This window comes from Bombyx mandarina, chromosome 25, assembly GCF_030267445.1.
Source record: "Bombyx mandarina strain Sakado chromosome 25, ASM3026744v2".
NCBI classification, from domain to species: Eukaryota; Metazoa; Arthropoda; class Insecta; order Lepidoptera; family Bombycidae; genus Bombyx; species Bombyx mandarina.
The window spans coordinates 3,953,463-3,972,527 of record NC_143231.1 but is presented as its reverse complement, the minus strand read 5'-3'; the positions used below and the strand labels follow the sequence as shown (position 1 = coordinate 3,972,527).

Sequence of the window (19,065 nt, the reverse complement as noted above, 5' to 3'; positions counted from 1 at the left end):
CGACGGACGTGCGGGAGTTCTGTCCGTGATGTGATATCGTTGTTTGCCTTTTGTCCTCCACGCTCGGCTGAACCAATCCCAGGCTATATTAAATCGAAAACTGGAAGTGTCTTTTAGGGTTCCGTATTGCAAAAATAGAAATCTAAACCCATATAGTTTTGCTTGTGGCTCGTATTCGTAGATAATTATATATAATTCGTATGTGGTAATGTTTATCACGGATGTGTATTACTTTGTTGTGTGTTTGTGTGTGTGCGTAGTTTTTTTTGTTGGTATAGGTACCACGTACTCCCGTTTGAGAAGGAAGCGTTAGCCCACTGAGTTTTTCGCCGGATCTTCTCAGGGGTTCGCGATTCCGTTCCGGTAGTAGATTCATACGCGAAGCAGCTGTTCTTGAGTTGTTAGATCTGTCTACAAGGGCAATAAAAAAAAGGTGGCCGGTCTGCCCATCAGCGATCTACAGCTTAAACACCTTGATAATGAACCATAACAGAAATACAATCGCAATTACTTTAATAGTCCTCAACCGCTTCCTGAAGTACCTACCGTAAAAATTACGCCAAAAGAAATAGAATTAGAACGCAGCACAATTTGAATCAAGTTAAGTCAGCGAAATAAGAACCAAGTAACTTCTAATTGCTGTCAATTGAGCATATTTCGTAGAATTCGATGCACAAACCTATTTTAATTTTTCAATAAATAAAACTACATATTTAGTATAATAATCCATACTAACAGAATAAATGCGAAACTAACTTTTTTCTCTTACATTTTCACGCCCAAAGCACTGAGCCGATTTTAACGAAATTTGGAAGAAAAAAAAAACAAATTTAATCCCGGGAAAGAGTACGGGATGCCTTTCATCCCACTACTGAGAACGAGTCTCGCCCACACTATATACAGTTTAGTCGACACGGACGAAGCTAGAATGTAACACTTAACAGAGTACAAAAAACATACGACAAAATCCCCTAACATCAAGTTATCAATTTTTTTATAAATTTTTTTTATTGCCTTTGTAGGCAGACGAGCATACGGCCCACCTGATGGTGAGTGGTTACCGTTGCCCATGGACTTCAGCAACGCCAAGGGCAGAGCCAAGCCGCTGCCTACCGCATTTGTTTGTTCGTTAAAGCATCTCGCTGAAATCGCTCGACCGATTTTGATGAAACTTTTTGCGTTATAAGTCAGCGGCCCGTATTATGCAGATATAATTAACCAATGATACCACACTACCGGATATCTCGCGACGATCGCGTGCTGTCGGAGCCACCTATACTGGCGCTTCATTGTAAGTAATCATGGCTGGCGCACGCAACTCTGTATACACTCGAACATTATAGCTTGTAGATTTGGGTATTTTGCACTACGTTCGTTTTAATACTTTTTAGAAGAACTTCTTCAAGAACTCTGCATAAAGCAGCGTCTTTCGGCGCTCGTGTATGGGCGCATACTATCATTTTTTTTACATATCTCCCGTCGAGGAAATGACTCCATCGAGCGCCTTGTCGTTCAGGGCAAGAAGGCACCAGACAGCGTGAAAGGTTGCTCATGCTATGGACCGACCAAGTCAAGTCTGCATTTGGCGGCTGTTTGCATGAGTGTACCAGACTCACCACAAACCGGGACGAGTGGCGATGCTCGTGAGGCGCATAAAATCTGCCCACGGCAATGATATTAAATAATGACCACGACCGCTCTGACAAGAGTGATACAACAAAGAAAAAATATATATAAAAATGAAGGAATAGCGTGTGACTGAATATGAGAATGAAATAGACCAATATTGCTATTTATTTGCTTTTTTCATTGCTACTATCTTTAAATATAGATGCTGATGTCCATGAACTACGTTGACCACTCACCATCTGGTGTGCTGCATGCTCGTCTAGATACAGTGGCAATTTTGTTTCTTTAACACCGGTCACCGCGCTTCTAAATAATAAGATTTATCTAAACAAGATAAAGATCTAAACAACAGAATGGATATCTGCGATTTCCGTTATCATCTCTATCGATGATTTAACAGAAATCTACGTGCGTGCATATGTGGCGTGAAAAATTACACTTCAACTCAACAGCCGGCGTTCCGCATTGGATATCTATAATAATATTACGGCTTGAGGAAAACAGTACATACAAGGCAATCAAATTCCTTTTACGGTAACAACAGGGAAGTCATTTAAAAATATTCCGTGCCCTTTAAGCGCATTGTTACTTTTATTCGCGACAGATATCACGTGTATTCTGCGTGCTACCTTGACCGGCCCCTCGAACTAGAATGCTTCCTTGCAGAAATAGGCCGGACAGTCATACCATCCTGTATGGCTCATCATATATTACAATCTAAATAACGATGTTGAGTGACTTCACTCATTATAGGCTACATAGACTTGGAAGGGGGCATGTTCGACGCGTCTGACAATTCTCCGCCATTTCACCGTGCTTGAGAACATTCTGCTGCGGTAATTAAAAGAAACTCCCACTGCAGTTCTGATTTGGTCGGTAAATCGCATTATCACTAGGAGTAGAGATCCCGGTAACCGTACTTGTCGAACTCGGCAAAGAGTTCTACGTGCAACCTAACCTAAGTATCAGCCAGTTTCTCGCCGGCTCTTTTCAGCGGGTCGCGGATCCGATCCGGTAGTAGATTCATTCGCGAAGCAGCTACTCTCGAGTTGTTAGGTCTCCTTTGGAGACGCTCGGGTAGCTGTTAGCGAATCCCTTCTGGCTGAGTCCTTGCTCACCCACCTGTCCTTGTGAAACGGGAAAGGCCTCAGGGCCAGCACTAAACTCTCAATCATAAAAAAAAATTAGCATTAGAGACGTCCAGTACGGTCTTGTGCCGTCCACCCTTCCTTGCACGACAAGGCTTTCTATTGATTGGTTATCTCGTCGTGAAACGTATGCAAAGGAAGCTACCATCAGAGTCTGTACTGCGAGTTCTTAAAGTATCTAGATGTTCGTACGAAACTGTCCACGTAACCTCAACCATTCTTTTCCAGCATCGCGTCTCCAGAGCGTCTATTTTTTTTTTCTTTCCAATTCTCGCACGTTCCACATCTCAGCAGCATATACAAATACGGAGTATAATCTAGTGCAGCGATCGGAGAACCGGGCGGGGTAAATTACCCCAAATGGGGTAAAAAGAAATTTTGGGGGGTAAAAATGAAACTTTTGTGAGTAAAAAGTATATATTGTTATATAGTATATAGCATAAAGTATATAGTTTTTTTTCCTCAACTGTATATTACATATATGACTATTATTACCGTTATGTATTACTAGGTATTACATTGATAAATTGAATAAATAATGTTTAAATAAAAATTTTAGCTATTGTTTTCTTTTCAAAATTTTCATGGGGGCTATAATATGAAAGATGCTAAAATGGGTAATATCAACTTGCACAAAAATATTTTGGAGTAATAATTAAAAAAGTTCCCCGACCGCTGATCTAGTGATAACTACTAACATGCCCAATCCCTAATCTGCGAACTTTGATTATTCGGTAAGCATGTTCGCTCGACTGGGCCATAAGTACCTTTCTGTCCTAATGGGTTTGCGATCGCGATAGGGTAGACCTATTCTAGACCTGTTTATTAAAACTTCCTAGTATCCCACATCAGCTATACTCGGTTGGTATCAATTACACCTCTGCTGCTCCTTCCACAACTTCGATTTTCATTGAAGTATAAATTAATAAATACATAATCCGCAGGGGTAGGTACCACCACCCTGTCTATTTCTGCCGTGAAGTAGTAATGCGTTTCGGCTTGAAGGTTGGGGCAGCCGTTGTAACTATACTGAGACCTAAGAACTCATATCTCATGGTGGGTGGAGGCATTTACGTTGTAGATGTCTATGGTCTCCAGTAACCACTTAACACCAGGTGGGCTGTGAGGTCGTCCACCCATCTAAGCAATAAAAAATAAGTTCACAAAGACTGTAAATATTTTATTAAAATTAATTTCGGAGTTCTATACTTATTGTTAGTACTACTAGCAGAAGTATCAGTGACAGGTAATAAATAGTGTTATGAGTTGCAATTTATGCCACAAAGAACTTTTAAACAGGAATTTAGTTGCACGACCTCAATCCCTTATTAGATCGTGGCATATGAAACATCGCTCGATTTACCTCAATTCGTTATTTATTAGATCGTGGCGTATGAAACTCCGACCAGAATATGTGAAGATTTATAATATAAAATATTTATTCTTGAGTGGAGGAATGAAAATGAGGAATGAAATTTTATGCTTCGACAAGAATCATCCTTCAATATTGAAATTGTAATGTGGAACATTCTTGCCAATAAATACTGGCACGCCACAAACTCGTGCGTTTTGGTCTTTCGAAACTTGGAACCAATGTTTCCAGGCAGATGGGGCGGTAGGGTCTATGGGCCATATACCTGCCATAGACGAGGGAAAAATGATCACGTCTTCCCATGTAGACTTAGAAGTATACCTTAGTACCACATAATCCAGATCTAAAATAAACTTAAATATTCGCTGAAGCCATAGCTCACACCAACACTTCGCAAACAAAGGGTTTCAAAGTCCAGAGATCATTCCCGCCCTCCAAACAGGAACTCGCTAATGGGAGTGTTATTGTTTTGCATCAAAAACAACCACGACAAGACTGTGAGGGTCCTTTGTATTAATATTCACGCAGAGCGACTTCTTGACTGGACACGACAATTCAAATAACTATTGCCCATATTCTCGAAAGGATACATACTATCATCCTTCATATTTTTAGATGGAAAATACAAGATGGTACTTAACTAATCTAGTTTTTGAGCGAATCTATTATAAGCATATGTTGTAGTTTGTTCGAAATAAAACTCATTGCAATATCTTTACGTATTTTTCCTTGACCATTAGATTATTATTTTTTGCTTAGATGGGTGGACGATCTCACAGCCCACCTGGTTGTTAAGTGGTAACTGGAGCCCATAAACATCTACAACCTAAATGCGCCACCCACCTTGAGATATAAGTTCTAAGGTCTCAGTATAGTTGCAACGGCTGCCCCACCCTTCAAACCGAAACGCATTACTGTTTCACGGCAGAAATAGACAGGGTGGTGATACCTGCCCGTGCGGGCTTACAAGAGGTCCTACCACCAGTAAAAGCTAAGTATACTCTTGAAACGTTGCGTAAAGAAGAAAGAAATTGCTCTTAAGAGTCAGAAGATGCTTAGCAGAAGAATCTTTAAAACTCACAATTGATTAGCTCATGGTTGTAGGTGCTATTAAGTCCGCTAAGGTCATGCATAGTCCAAAAGGGATAGTGATGGGATCAAATTGTATAATACCTTAGAGCGCTCCAAGACTCACAAGAGGTCCTACCACCAATAAACCTATAATTGAGATTTAATATCAGTCATTGATGTGATTGATATCCACGGCCAAGCATCGGCTTAACCCTTAACACCATTTATGTGAGCTCTTTTTTCGTTCAGTTTGTACGTTAATAAAGGATATATATTTAATTTTTAATCTGCTTACAGTAAGTAAGTAATACGCGAGTTATTACATTACTTACAACATGATTCGTTATTTTACGAGTTCTCATACAAAACGGAAGCTATTCATTGCTCAATACTTTTAATGAGTGCGTTCCCTAATGAGGCGTTCACTGTAATCGATCGTTATAACGTTATTTATAGTTGCAATTGGTTATTTTTATTTATTTTAACGAACCATTCGATTCAATTAGTTGTATATATAAATTTACAATGGTAAATTAAGCGACGTTGCGTTGGTCAAAATTGCGACATATGAGCACTGATTGTTAAGCTCAAGGGTATGATCTATAAGACCATAATAAGGCCTGTTCTTATGTATGGCAGCGAAACATGGGCGGCAACCAAAAGGAACGTGCATACCATTCAAGTTGCTGAAATGAAGATGCTGAGGTGGATGTGCGGCGTGACTAGGCTCGATAAAATCCGCAACGAGTACGTTCGTGGAAGTCTAGGTGTACGGGACATCGCCGACAAGATGCAGGAGAGTATGCTGAGATGGTATGGTCACGTGAAAACGAAGCCACCTGACTACGTCGAAAATTTGGCGCTACTGCTCGACCTCCCCGGTCGGAGACCTAGAGGCAGACCCAAGACAAGGTGGAGGGACGTAGTGCTGAAGGACAAGAGAGAATGCAATGTTGCTGACGAGGATGTCGAAGACAGAGCGAAGTGGAGGAGTAAAAAGTCAGGAAAGCTGACCACACCACCATGTGGGATAAATAGCTGGGAAGAGAGAGAGAGAGAGAGCACTGATTGTACTGATGATATGAGCACTGGCATAATATCGTCGCTGTCAAACCAGAATCTGCCATGTGCAAAAACTCTATTTTGAAATAACGAGTAAAAACATTTTCTTATAAAATTTTATGTGAAAGTCAATTTTTAAGAACTATATCAAATGCAAGCTATAGACACATAACAGTTTTTTTATACGGTATATAGGGCTGTGAACTATACGAAAAGGTCAAAAAGTAAAAACTCAAAAATTGCATATAGCAGATTTTGGTTTGACAACGACGATATGCAAAAATCAGGGCTTAATTTTTTTACTATGCTTTCCGATCTTCGATAAATGATAATTAAACAATCCCTGAAAGCTGTATGCCCCGTGAAAAGTGTTTACGAATGCTCGCTACTGTTTATATTGCGTGAATAGCAATATTTAAAACGGACTGCATGTCTGTCAACGTGTGGAGATTAACAAAATGAATATTGTGAGTTACTGTCACTTCTCTCATAACGAGAGTAGACGACTAGTAGAGAGTAGTAGGTAGTAGAGTTCGGTCAGGTCTGTGGCGCAGTCTTGTGTCCGAAGCTAAAACCTACTTTGGATCGTTGCAAAAGTAATTAAATATTGGACATACCTTTTACAAAACAAATTTAAATCCCGAAAAATACCGTTATCCATTCATACACTGGTGGTAGGACCTATTGTAAGTCCGCACGGGTAGGTACCACCACCCCGCCTATTTCTGCCGTGAAGCAGTAATGCGTTTCGGTTTGAAGGGTGGGGTAGCCGTTGTAACTATACTGAGACCTTAGAACTTATATCTCAAGGTGGGTGGCGCATTTATATTGTAGATGTCTATGGGCTCCAGTAACCACTTAAGACCAGGTGGGCTGTGAGCTCGTCCACCCATCTAAGCAATAAAAAAAAAAAAACAGGCGTGTACCCAACTCCAAATAATACATAGACAATTGTCCTATTTACTGATCGATTTACTGAAAACGCTGGCTTCCGTTTTAGGAGCTGGATTTGCATCAGACGTTTATATTAGTCTCACTAATGAACTGTGACCTCGTTCTTAATTCGAATTTAACTTGACTCTTCTGAGGTTCAATAGGCAACACTAAAGGTGTTGTCATCTAACATAGAATTAAGAATTCAATAACAGTAAAGTTAGCGGATTTTTTTACTTAATGTCATACGCTATGCCATTGTCCTACGCTCAACGTTTAAAGAATAAAATATATTGTTATCTATATATTAATACGTGAAGCAAAAATTTGTATCCCTTTTTACGAAAATTGCCCAGGAAGAGTATGAAATTTTCCACACTTATAAAGAATATTGATAAGAAGTGCACAATGCTAATATTTTTTAAAATAATGCATAAAAGTTACATTAAATCAGTAAAGAAATCATTACACACACTATATAAATGTATTTGACGCACACACGCATGCATACTATTTATTGTCAAACTTTTGTTCTTGACGTCTGTTGTCAAATTTAGAATAGATTAAATATTGTTTGTCTTTGTTAATATTCTTTATAGTGTAGTCTTGGCGAAATTTGGGGTTATAAAAGTATAAAATACAATCATAATAGTGTATAAACTTACAATTCCAATTAATTATAGTTGAATTTCGACTACTGCGGGACCTCTAGTTTTTATTAATCGATTATTTATAGCTTGCGCAATTACTAGTGAGTTGTGACGTCATTTCGGATGCTCCTAATCTACTATCGGTGCTTTTAGGTATCTTAAGCACCGGTCACCGTCGTCGTCGAATACGTCGCGACGAAGAGTTCGGCGAGCAAATTAACTCTCAGACACAGCCCACTGAGTTTCTCCCCGAATCATCTCATTGGGTCGCGTTTCCGATCCGGTGGTAGATTCTACGAAGCACTGCTCTTGCGAAGGCTAGTGTTAGCAAATTCACAGATTAGAGCCTCGTGAGCTTACCTACTCATTCAGTGAATCTAATATAACCCCTCTAGGTTACTAGAATACGTATGAGAAGAAGAAAAGTGAGTTGTTCCCATCCAGGACATAATATACTATTTTACTTTCCATTTATATTTCAAATCGAGTTTTCGTTTCTCTTGGCGCAACGGTAACTGCTTAAAACCAAATCAGACTATAATGTATAAATATTAGGTACATTTAGTTGTGGACATGAAAGCTAATAAATTGCTCGGAACACCGGTGCTAGGACCTCTTGTGGGTCCGCACAGGTAGGTACCACCACCCCGCCTATTTCTGCCGTGAAGCAGTAATGTGTTTCGGTTTGAAGAGCGGGGCAGCCGTTGTAACTATACTGAGACCATACAACTCATATCTCAAGGTGGGTGGCGGCATTTACGTTGTAGATGTGTATGGGCTCCGGTAACCACTTAACACCAGGTGGGCTGGGAGCTCGCTCACCCATACAAGCAATAAAAATAAAGACCAGCAGAATTTCACAAGACGTATCTGTTACAAAGTTAATCTATTTTCGAGCGTTAGAAGCAGATAGCCCCGCTATCAAGTACAAGCCCACTGAGTTTCTCGCCGGATCTTCTCAGTGGGTCGCGTTTCCGATCCGGTGGTAGATTCTGCGAAGCACTGCTCTCGCTAGGGTCAGTGTTAGCAACACTCCGGTTGAGCCCCGCGAGCTCACCTACAAACGTTAGGGCGAAGCTGAAATAGCCTCTCAAGGCTATCAGCACAGGTAGGAAAAAAAAAATAAAAAAATAATCAAGTACAAAATAGAAGCATACGACTAAGGTTAATTAATACTCTTATATTAACATTTCATCAAAGTTGTTCAAAATTCGAACACGCCACTCGCCGCAGGTTCGAAAACCTCAAAGACTAAAATAAAACACATTATGCAGATACGACACGATTGTGCTGGCCCGCTGTCTTCCGGTGTGCCCAACCGAAATTGTACAACATATATAATTGTATTATTTTCGCTTAATAACTGTACGTAATGAGGTTTGGGTGACCGATCGCGTATACACCTTCCAGTTTTTCCTGAATGCAGCTGTGAATATTTATGAGTTATCTAACATTTATAACGAACGGTATTAATTAATATATTAATGGATTTTCCTCTATATAAACTAAGTATTATAATTAAAAACAATTATAGTTGCTTCAATATTATAACAAAACAGTTATTCTGTGAAATTATGTAGTTAATTTCTTTCATCACATAAGCTATCATTCTGAAAGTATAAGTAAGATAAATTAGTTTAAATGTAATCTTGGAGGTATTTGTTATATAACGAAAAGGGTACGTGTATCGCTTAATGACGTCACTTTTATTACATTTGAAGTCGTCGTGGCCTAAAGGATAAGACGTCCGGTGCATTCGTGTCTAGCGATGGCACGATGTTCGAATCCCGCAGGCGGGTACCAATTTTTCTAATGAAATACGTACTTGACAAATGTTCACGATCAACTTCCACGGTGAAGGAATAACATCATGTAATAAAAATCAAATCCGCAAAATTATAATTTGTGTAATTACTGGTGGTAGGAGTAGGACCTCTTCTCCTACCACCTCTGAGTCCGCACGGATAGGTACCACCATGCGTTTCGGTTTGATGGGTGGGACAGCCGTTGTAACTATACTGAGATCTTAGAACTTATATCTCAAGGTGGGTGCCGCATTTACGTTGTAGATGTCTATGACCGTTACGTGTATGAACTGTTTGAAGAGATTCATCAGTGGCAGAGCCGTGTGAGTGACGACAACCACTCACCGTCTAGTGGTCGAACATGCCTTAATAATATCGTCCTTGGATCGCGAAGTTCAGTAATTACGCAAATAAACTTCAAAAACAATCACATTCCCCCACACACATACGATCGTACAACAAATACGTATAGGAAAATATAGTATTGATTCCCATTATCAAGTACACCGTCCTTGTTTATTGGGTAACATAATATGTTATTACACATTGATATGCCTTCATACCCTTCGGCATGTTATCTCCCTTGGCGGGGGTTGGGAACGCGACGCTAGCAATGATTGGATATTGAAATGTTTTCCATGTTTACTTGAAGCAGTGTCTTACACACAAGTGACAATTAATTCTATCTATCAAGAAAAAAACTTATAAGTTCAGTTCTCTTTTTTATTCAGAGTTTCTATAAGTAAACATATTGAAGGTACTTAAAAATTTTGTTGTAACAATTGTACGGAAATCGTATATATTTGTTAAACTTTTAAAATTAACTCCCGTAACATATTATTTTTATAAGATTGTTTATATACAAATATAAAAATAAGTACTCGTGAAATAATGCGTTGCCTAAATTACAATGAAAGTAAAAGTTAAATTCTTATTAATTGTTTATACTTTGAAGTCTAATTGAATATATGTATATTTTTTAAACTGTTTTAATTACTGATACAAATTCTTTTTCTATTATAAAGATTTTAAATCAAACAATAACATTATCTGCACACATTTTTTTTTATTAAATGACTAAATGAGTCGTCTATTATCAAAGGTGGCAATCTGTGCATTTGGACAAAAATTTTTTATTGATATGTCAATACAGATTGATTTGAATATAATCGTCTCCTTCAAAGAATACGGTTCAAAACCTGCATTAAATAAAGGTTAATACTTAACCTGTTATTTATCTAAGATGTCGTTCCGAAGAGTTCTGTCACTGCCAATGGAATACAAAGTCAATAATTCGTTTTTCTGATTTACCAATCATTGTCCGAAAGTCAGATTGCCGGCTTTGATAATAGTCGACTCAAATAATGTTTATTTTATTGTACGACAACCAATTAGTTTCCCAAACTAGTCGCATATAAAAAACAAACATTAAGGATATATTATTTCTATACATACTCTATACATGCGAACGTGACAAGAATAAACACATCGAAACACCAATACGTATGTATATGTATATGTATATATGTATGTATACTTCAAATAAAGCAGGTGGTCGAATAATTAAAGGTTTTTTTTTCTTATTTCCAGATAACCTTACGATGAGGCGACCGTGACGACTTAACCCTTCGACGTGACAAAGACTCAAACAACAGGTGCGTTCATACACCCAAAACCATCACCTGTCTTTAGATACATTCAAATACTTTCCGATCACGTATTTCATACGCGGAGCTTACAGAAGAACAAAACTGTGGCTGCTTTTTATTTAGGAATTTAATTTTTTTTCTCAATTGTATAAAACTATGAATTGTGTAAACGAAGATTGGATAAGTGTAATTAATTGAAATTTTATGAGATCCATTCTCGGATAATGCAGTCGTACGGAGTTTGTAAGGCCAAACTAAAAAAAAAAGAATTCGTAGTTCGACATTATTACAGTCTAGTTCCATGCTTTTTCTGATGCCTACAAATTACACAGTAAATAATAACAAAACAAATCGCAAATTATTCAAAAACGGAAATTATTACACAGTTCTTCTGCAAGATTCATAAATTTGAAACGCACATAGCAATACAAAATAGATTTAACAAAGATAAGTTTCATCTAAATAAAACATTATTCTTAGAGTCATTTGCTGTTTCTTCTGTCGTAAATGTTTCCTAGTCACCCCACACTTTCTCAGTGGGTCGCGTTTCCGATCCAGTGGTAAATTCTGCGAAGCACTGCTCTTGCTAGGGCCAGTGTTAGCAACACCTCTAGCTTGAGCCCCGAGAGCTCACCTACACGCTAGGGTAACGCTGATATAGCCTCTCAAAGCCATCAGCATAGGTAGGATAAAAAAAAGTTTCCGAGTAAATTTCAGGTAAACGTTGTGTCATTTAAAATTTTACTAAATATAGATATTCGGGCACATTCTGTTTTATCGATTATCAGTTACACGAGGAACATCAATTTATGAAATTACTCTACCTATCTTATTTTGATGGTACTATGACAGGAACCTCCTGGGAGAACAAGCAATAATTCTAGCGATCTTTGTCACAATAGCCACAGAATAAAAAAGCTTTCGTTTTTATTTACATAAATTATAGTGAGCTCCTTTTTAAAAACGATGATCCGTATAAATGAACCAATAAAAATCGAGCTGAGTCAAAACAAGTATGAAAATTAAAATTTACTAGAGTTCCCGCAGTAGTCGAAATTCGACTAATTAATTGGAATTGTAAGTTTGTACACCATTATGATTGTATTTTATACTTCTATAATCACAAATTTCGCCAAGGCTGCACTATAAAAAATATTAACAAAGACAAACAATATTTAATCTATTCTCAATTTGACAACAGGCGTCAAGAACAAAAGTTTGACAATAAACAGTATGCATGCGTGTGTGCGTCAAATACATGGTATGTAGTGTGTGTAACGTTTTCTTTATTGATTTAATGTATCTTTTATGCATTATTTAAAAAAAATATTATCATTGTGCACTTCTCTATATTCTCTATAAGTGTAGAAAATTTCATACTCCTCCGTCCACGCAATTTTGCGTAAAAAGGGATACAAAGTTTTTGCTTCACGTATTAATATTAGATAAATAACACTATTCTATTACTAATATAACTTATAAACTGTACAAAAACAGGAAAATAACTTCCCGAGTCGCGACATATTTATCCCGTTTGCGGCTTAAATTATCCCGGCCATCGAGCCAAAGGTGCACGGATGCACCATTCAGGGCACAATAGACAATACGCTGTTTATAATTCAGTACAAAGTTTAACAAAGGAAGTGTAGCGTGTACCGCGGCGTCGCTTCAAGAATATTTTATGACGTCATCCGAAGGAATATGAATTTGGAACAAATTAAGTTTGAAATGCGCTTGATGATTCTTCGATTGATTAAATTTATTTTTTACTGGCAATAATCACACATAAATCAAACAATCTAACCAACATCTCGAAATGGTGAGATTGAACTCTGAAGTGTCACCGTAGCTTAAAGGATAAGACGGCCCGATGCGATGCGATGCGACTAGGGTGGTGTTCAAATCTCGAAAGCACCCAACTCATGTTCACGAATGAAGGATTAACCTCGCTAAAATTAATAAAAATCTTAAAAAAAATATTGCGTAATTTAAAAATATCCAAACAATAATAAATAGGTATTACTCGGTACACTACAGGAAAACAGAGCATTAATAATAAAGCATGGTATGTCATCACATCAAGTGCTGGTATCAGCAATATCATTGTTCTGCCAATATCTGGCGAAAAAATATGTTTTCCGCTATAAATCAGGAAAAACGTTATTTAACTTCAACTGTGAATGCAATCACATGTCTCCCAAATGCCTGGTCTGGTAAGTGCTTAGCGACGGGCGGACAGGTATTCTTCGGCTTCTTTTGTAGTCGTCGTGGCCTAACGGATAAGACGTCCGGTGCATTCGTGTTGAAGCGATGCACCGGTGTTCGAATCCCGCAGGCGGGTACCGATTTTTCTAATGAAATACGTACTCAACAAATGTTCACGATTGACTTCCACGGTGAAGGAATAACATCGTGTAATAAAAATGAAACCCGCAAAATTATAATTTGCGTAATTACTGGTGGTAGGACCTCTTGTGAGTCCGCGCGGGTGGGTACCACCACCCTGCCTATTTCTGCTGTGAAGCAGTAATGCGTTTCGATTTGAAGGGTGGGGCAGCCGTTGTAACTATACTTGAGACCTTAGAACTCGCATCTCAAGGTGGGTGGCGCATTTACGTTGTGGATGTCTATGGGTTCCAGTAACCATTTAACACCAGGTGGGCTGTGAGCTCGTCCACCCATCTAAGCAATAAAAATTTTTTTTTTTGCTAATCACTTATAGAAGAAATCCGATAAAAACTTGAATTGCACTAACGACAGTAAATAGAATCTTGCGTTCTATGACTAAGTACCGAAAAACATTCCGACTGTTGTCGCTCCAAATATATCTTCTCTTTAAAGTCGATGCTAATAAATACAAAAATAAATCTACTTTTTGACAAAGTTCGAAAGCAACGAGCGATTAATACGATGAATATTGAAATTAAAATAAGTATTATCTCATCCACCTCCGACCAGAACTTCCGGAACGCGACCCAGAACATTATCTGTTTTTTTTAACTATTAAATTATTAGTGCTAAAATTAACTTTGCTATGTTAAATAAAAACAATACTGAATAAAGAAAAGTACATCTAATATTAAATAGCAAATCCCATACACGACTTTTTGGTAGGATCGCGATCTATAAAATATCGGAAAACGTCAATGCATTTCGTTTTGAGGGGTGGCGCGGCTGTTAAACAATGCTATCACGAATCCGACCTCATTTCTCATGTGGAACTTGCATTGTGATATCTGCGAGCTTCGATAATTAAAATCAAGTGGACTGTGAGCTCGTCCATACATAGTCAGTGGAAAAAACAAAAGCTAAAAATAGACAAAGCTAAATCAACTAACTGAAAAAACGAGAAAATAACTGCCTAAATTTTATATGTGTAGAGTTCAGTAACCTAAAACTATATGTACACAGTAGATGTACAGAGTCAAGTCGCGCTCACATTCAAAAGCCTGCAACCACTTGACTGTCCTACATTCATCCTTACAAGGAACTTTTTAAGACACTTTGTATCTTGAATGTTTGTGACGCAGTAGAAAGATTCAGATCTCTGTAATTTGCTTTAATAAGTTATGTTAAGTTTTATGTAAATCACGACTAAAATTTAGTTCTATTAAAAAAAAAACATAAATTTTTTAAGATTCTCCAACAAGATTTTCAGATGTTGGATACATAAAACAAACCCACGATAGAGTATTACAAACAGATGTAATTATAGCCATTTCCCTATACAGCTCCGTTCTTACGTCGGCCTCAAAATCTCAGTCATCGACAAGGGCCATAAAACTCCCCTATAGATTCGTGACCTAATTTTTTCAATGATCAAAGGTTCAAACTGAATCTCAACTGGGACTTGGGAATTTTTTCAATTAAGCAATTTAAAGGTCGACAGGAAAGGCGCTTAGTAGACTAAAATATAACACCCCTGGTGTATCTGTATCGAATACTGCAAGTAACTATGCATGTGCTCAACTACCGCAGACCGGTATTATTTTTTTAACGAAATACGTACTTGAAAGGTTGTTCACGAACGATTTCAAAGTTGAATTTTAACAATCCACCTCACAATTTCTATAAATTTCAGTTTCCTTAAGTAATTCTGCACGGGTAGGTGGCAAACTGCTTGCTTTTTGCTCCTAAACAGTTATGCGTTTCTGTTTGTAAGGAGGAAAGCTTGGAACAGCCGTTATATTGTCCAATACTGAAATCGTCACACAGATAAGACACCGGGTGTTTTTGTATCGAATGATGTAAGTATGCCGGTCTTCGAATCCCCTAGGCAGGTACCTATACTTCTTACCATTATCACGCTATGTGGTATCAAACCTCATTATACTGCATATCTGTACTGATACTCTTCTCTCGCGTTTCCTCTTTCACACAGCTTATTAAAGTCCTTTTAGAATGGTCCCTCTTCACATTACCATAGAGAAAGGTACCGATTTTTCTAAATTAAATACTTATTTATCTCATGTTCACCAATGACTTCGCCGACTAATAAATAACATCATTTAATAAAAATCTCGTAATTACATAGAGTCCAGAGATTCACGTTTTGCAGTCTATTGGCTCCTATAACCACTTAACACCAGGTGGGCCGTGAAAATGAAGAGAAATTTGAACCGATTTTCTTAATGTAATCTATATATTAATACGTGAAGCAAAACTTTGTATCCCTTTTTACGAAAATTGCGCGGACGGAGGCGTATGAAATTTTCCACACTTATAGAGAATATAGAGAAGAAGTGCACAATGCTAATATTTTTTTTAAATAATGCATGAAAGATACATTAAATCAATAAAGAAAACATTACACACACTACATACCATGTATTTGACGCACACACGCATGCATACTATTTATTGTCAAACTTTTGTTCTTGACGTCTGTGGTCAAATTGAGAATTGATTAAATATTGTTTGTCTTTATTAATATTTTTTTATAGAGTAGCCTTGGCGAAATTTGTGATTATAGAAGTATAAAATACAATCATAATAGTGTACAAACTTACAATTCCAATTAATTATAGTCGAATTTCGACTACTGCGGGAACTTTAGTAAATTTTAATTTTCATCTAGTAATCATTATTTTAGAGAAGTTGTGAAAATTACATATACCTTAAGAACTTTGACGGTGATATATTTCTAATTTTCAATAATAACTACATATTTTTTGCGAAACAAATTATGTTAATTTTAGAATTTTAGATTAATAAATACAATTAATTTTCTATACTAATATTATAAAGAGGAAAGATTTGTTTGTTTGTTTGTTTCGAATAGGCTCCGAAACTACTGGACCGATTTGAAAAATTCTTTTTCCATTAGAAGCCGACATTGTCCCTGATGAACATAGGCTACTTTTTTTTAATTTTTTTTTATTTATTTTTTTGTTTCATGTGTGTTTTAATGTTTCCGAAGCGAAGCGAGGGCGGGTCGCTAGTAATATTATAAAACCCAAAAGTCGCAAACGTATTTGAATTTTCTGTTTCACGGCTGAACTCATTTCGAATCGCGATTTTAAAACGTCTTCAGCCTAATTTTACCCTACATACACCTATCTACGTTAACCGTCTAAAACATGTCAAGAGGTTATTTGAGCCCGCATAAACTACAACGTAAAATAATCCGTTCTTCTTTACACATAAAGTCGAAAATTGAAGTAGAGCATAGCTATACCCTGCTAACTCCTAATAAACGGCCGAAGAAACTTCTTTCGTATGAAACCCAACAAACAGCCTCATTTCAAAACAACAAAAACTAATCTAACACTAAATAAGTATTTGTAAATTAAATTATGTGAAGTCGTCGTGGCCTAAAGGATAAGACGTCCGGTGCATTCGTATGTAGCGATGCAACGGTGTTCGAATCCCGCAGGCGGGGTACCAATTTTTCTAATGAAATACGTACTTAATAATTGTTCACGATTGACTTCCACGGTGAAGGAATAACATCGTGTAATAAAAAACAAACCCGCAAAATTATAATTTGCGTAATTACTGCTGGTAGGACTTCTTGCGAGTCCGCACGGGTAGGTACCACCGCCTCGCCTATTTCTGCCGTGAAGCAGTAATGCGTTTCGGTTTGAAGGGTGGGGCAGCCGTTGTAACTATACTTGAGACCTTAGAACTTATATCTCAAGGTGGGTGGCGCAATTTACGTTGTAGATGTCTATGGGCTCCAGTAACCGCTTAACACCAGGTGCGATGTGAGCTCGTCCACCCATCTAAGCAATAAAAATAAAATAAAAAAAACAACAAAAACTAATCGAACACTATATAAGTATTTTTAAATTGAAGTATTTTTACGTTTGCCTCAGTATTCCCACCCTTTTAATTTAAAGTTTTAATGACTGTACACGAAGCATGTTGCTTTTACCCTACGTCTGCAAATCCCCTGCCGCTAAACATTCTCGACCCAATTCAAACGCTCGAGCTCTCCGGGATAACCTAATTCGTTGATTAGTTTAACATGAGTCTCTAAATTCACTTCATTAGTGCTCTGTTTTTGTTATCATGACACACGTTGGACGCTAAATGTGTAACAGCTGTGAATTATAGATTAGAACCCGTTGAAACATAACTACAATACAATAAAAGGGATTAATGCCGCTTCCATGAATTTATAGCTCTGGGACCGATGGTCAAATAATAGACCTGTCGTGTTAAGTTACGAAACTGACTAACAGTAATCCAATGGACGTAGCACAACGAACTAGTTTTCCTTTAATTTTAGTGAATTTAAAACTACATATTTCTATTTTCCTTCAATAAAATCTAGAAGCGTATTCAATAACATTTGGAAATAATAAAGACAAATAATTTGACACCGTCGTGCGCTCTAGCTAGGTTCCGTTCGAAAATGGTATTAACAATCCGGTGATAAATCCTTCGACGCGGTTCGTAATACAACCCCCAATGTGATACTAAGGAACATAGTAGAAAGGGCTTTGAAAGTGAAATTGTAAGCTTCAGGCATTCCATGTTCACGTAGTCCCTTTGACGCTGCCCTAGCTCGTGCTAGGCTCCTTTTGAATGATGATTTGCCTTTTGCTGTAAACGAAATGGATTTTGAATTGATCCGATTGCCACAGTCGCCGACGGAGGGTAGCGGGTTCGATTCAAACATCATTCAAACATTTGTATAACGAACAGGTTTCCTTGCTTTGTGTTTGAATGCTTAATATCTATATAAAAATCTCTGGTTCCATGATACAGGGAATCCTATCATCGGGGCTAAGTGACTGTAATTCGTTCCTAATTATGCCTATTATTACATGTATAAATGAAATAGAAATTTACTTAGAATACCCAACAGTAGGCAGCGACTAGGCTGCAACCTAGATGTTACTGACGACATTGAGCGACGGTAACCACTCACCATCAAGTGGGCCGTATACTCGAATGCCTTCAAGGTCAATGAAAAGTATACACTATTAGTTAGCGCCACAACGATTTACAATCGAGAATTTCTTAACAACATATAGAAAATAAATTTTAACGCGTCTAATTCACATAATAATTTTAGATATCAGTTTCGTATATAATAATGATTTATAAAATAGTTTACTACTTGCTAACCAGAATTGAATAAACCTGAATAAAAGATTAAAAACGCAAGCAAAAACTCTTATTATAACGCTTAACGATTGATACGTTCAGTAGCTTAATTGCGAGACGCTTAGTTAATCGTGCGTAACGATAGAGCGTTATAGCAAAGGGATTAGAAATGTAATCCTATTGGAAAAA

General features: G+C 37.5%; 1 protein-coding gene across 1 annotated transcript in view; it reads left to right on the top strand.

The window, feature by feature from the left end:
* Positions 1–19,065, top strand: part of Myo81F (unconventional myosin 81F) — a 113,170-nt gene that overhangs the window by 23,275 nt on the left and 70,830 nt on the right. Inside the window, exon 2 of the mRNA XM_028175524.2 lies at positions 11,261–11,325. The gene's annotated coding sequence lies outside the window, so the exon portion shown is untranslated. The remainder of the gene's footprint in view (positions 1–11,260; positions 11,326–19,065) is intronic.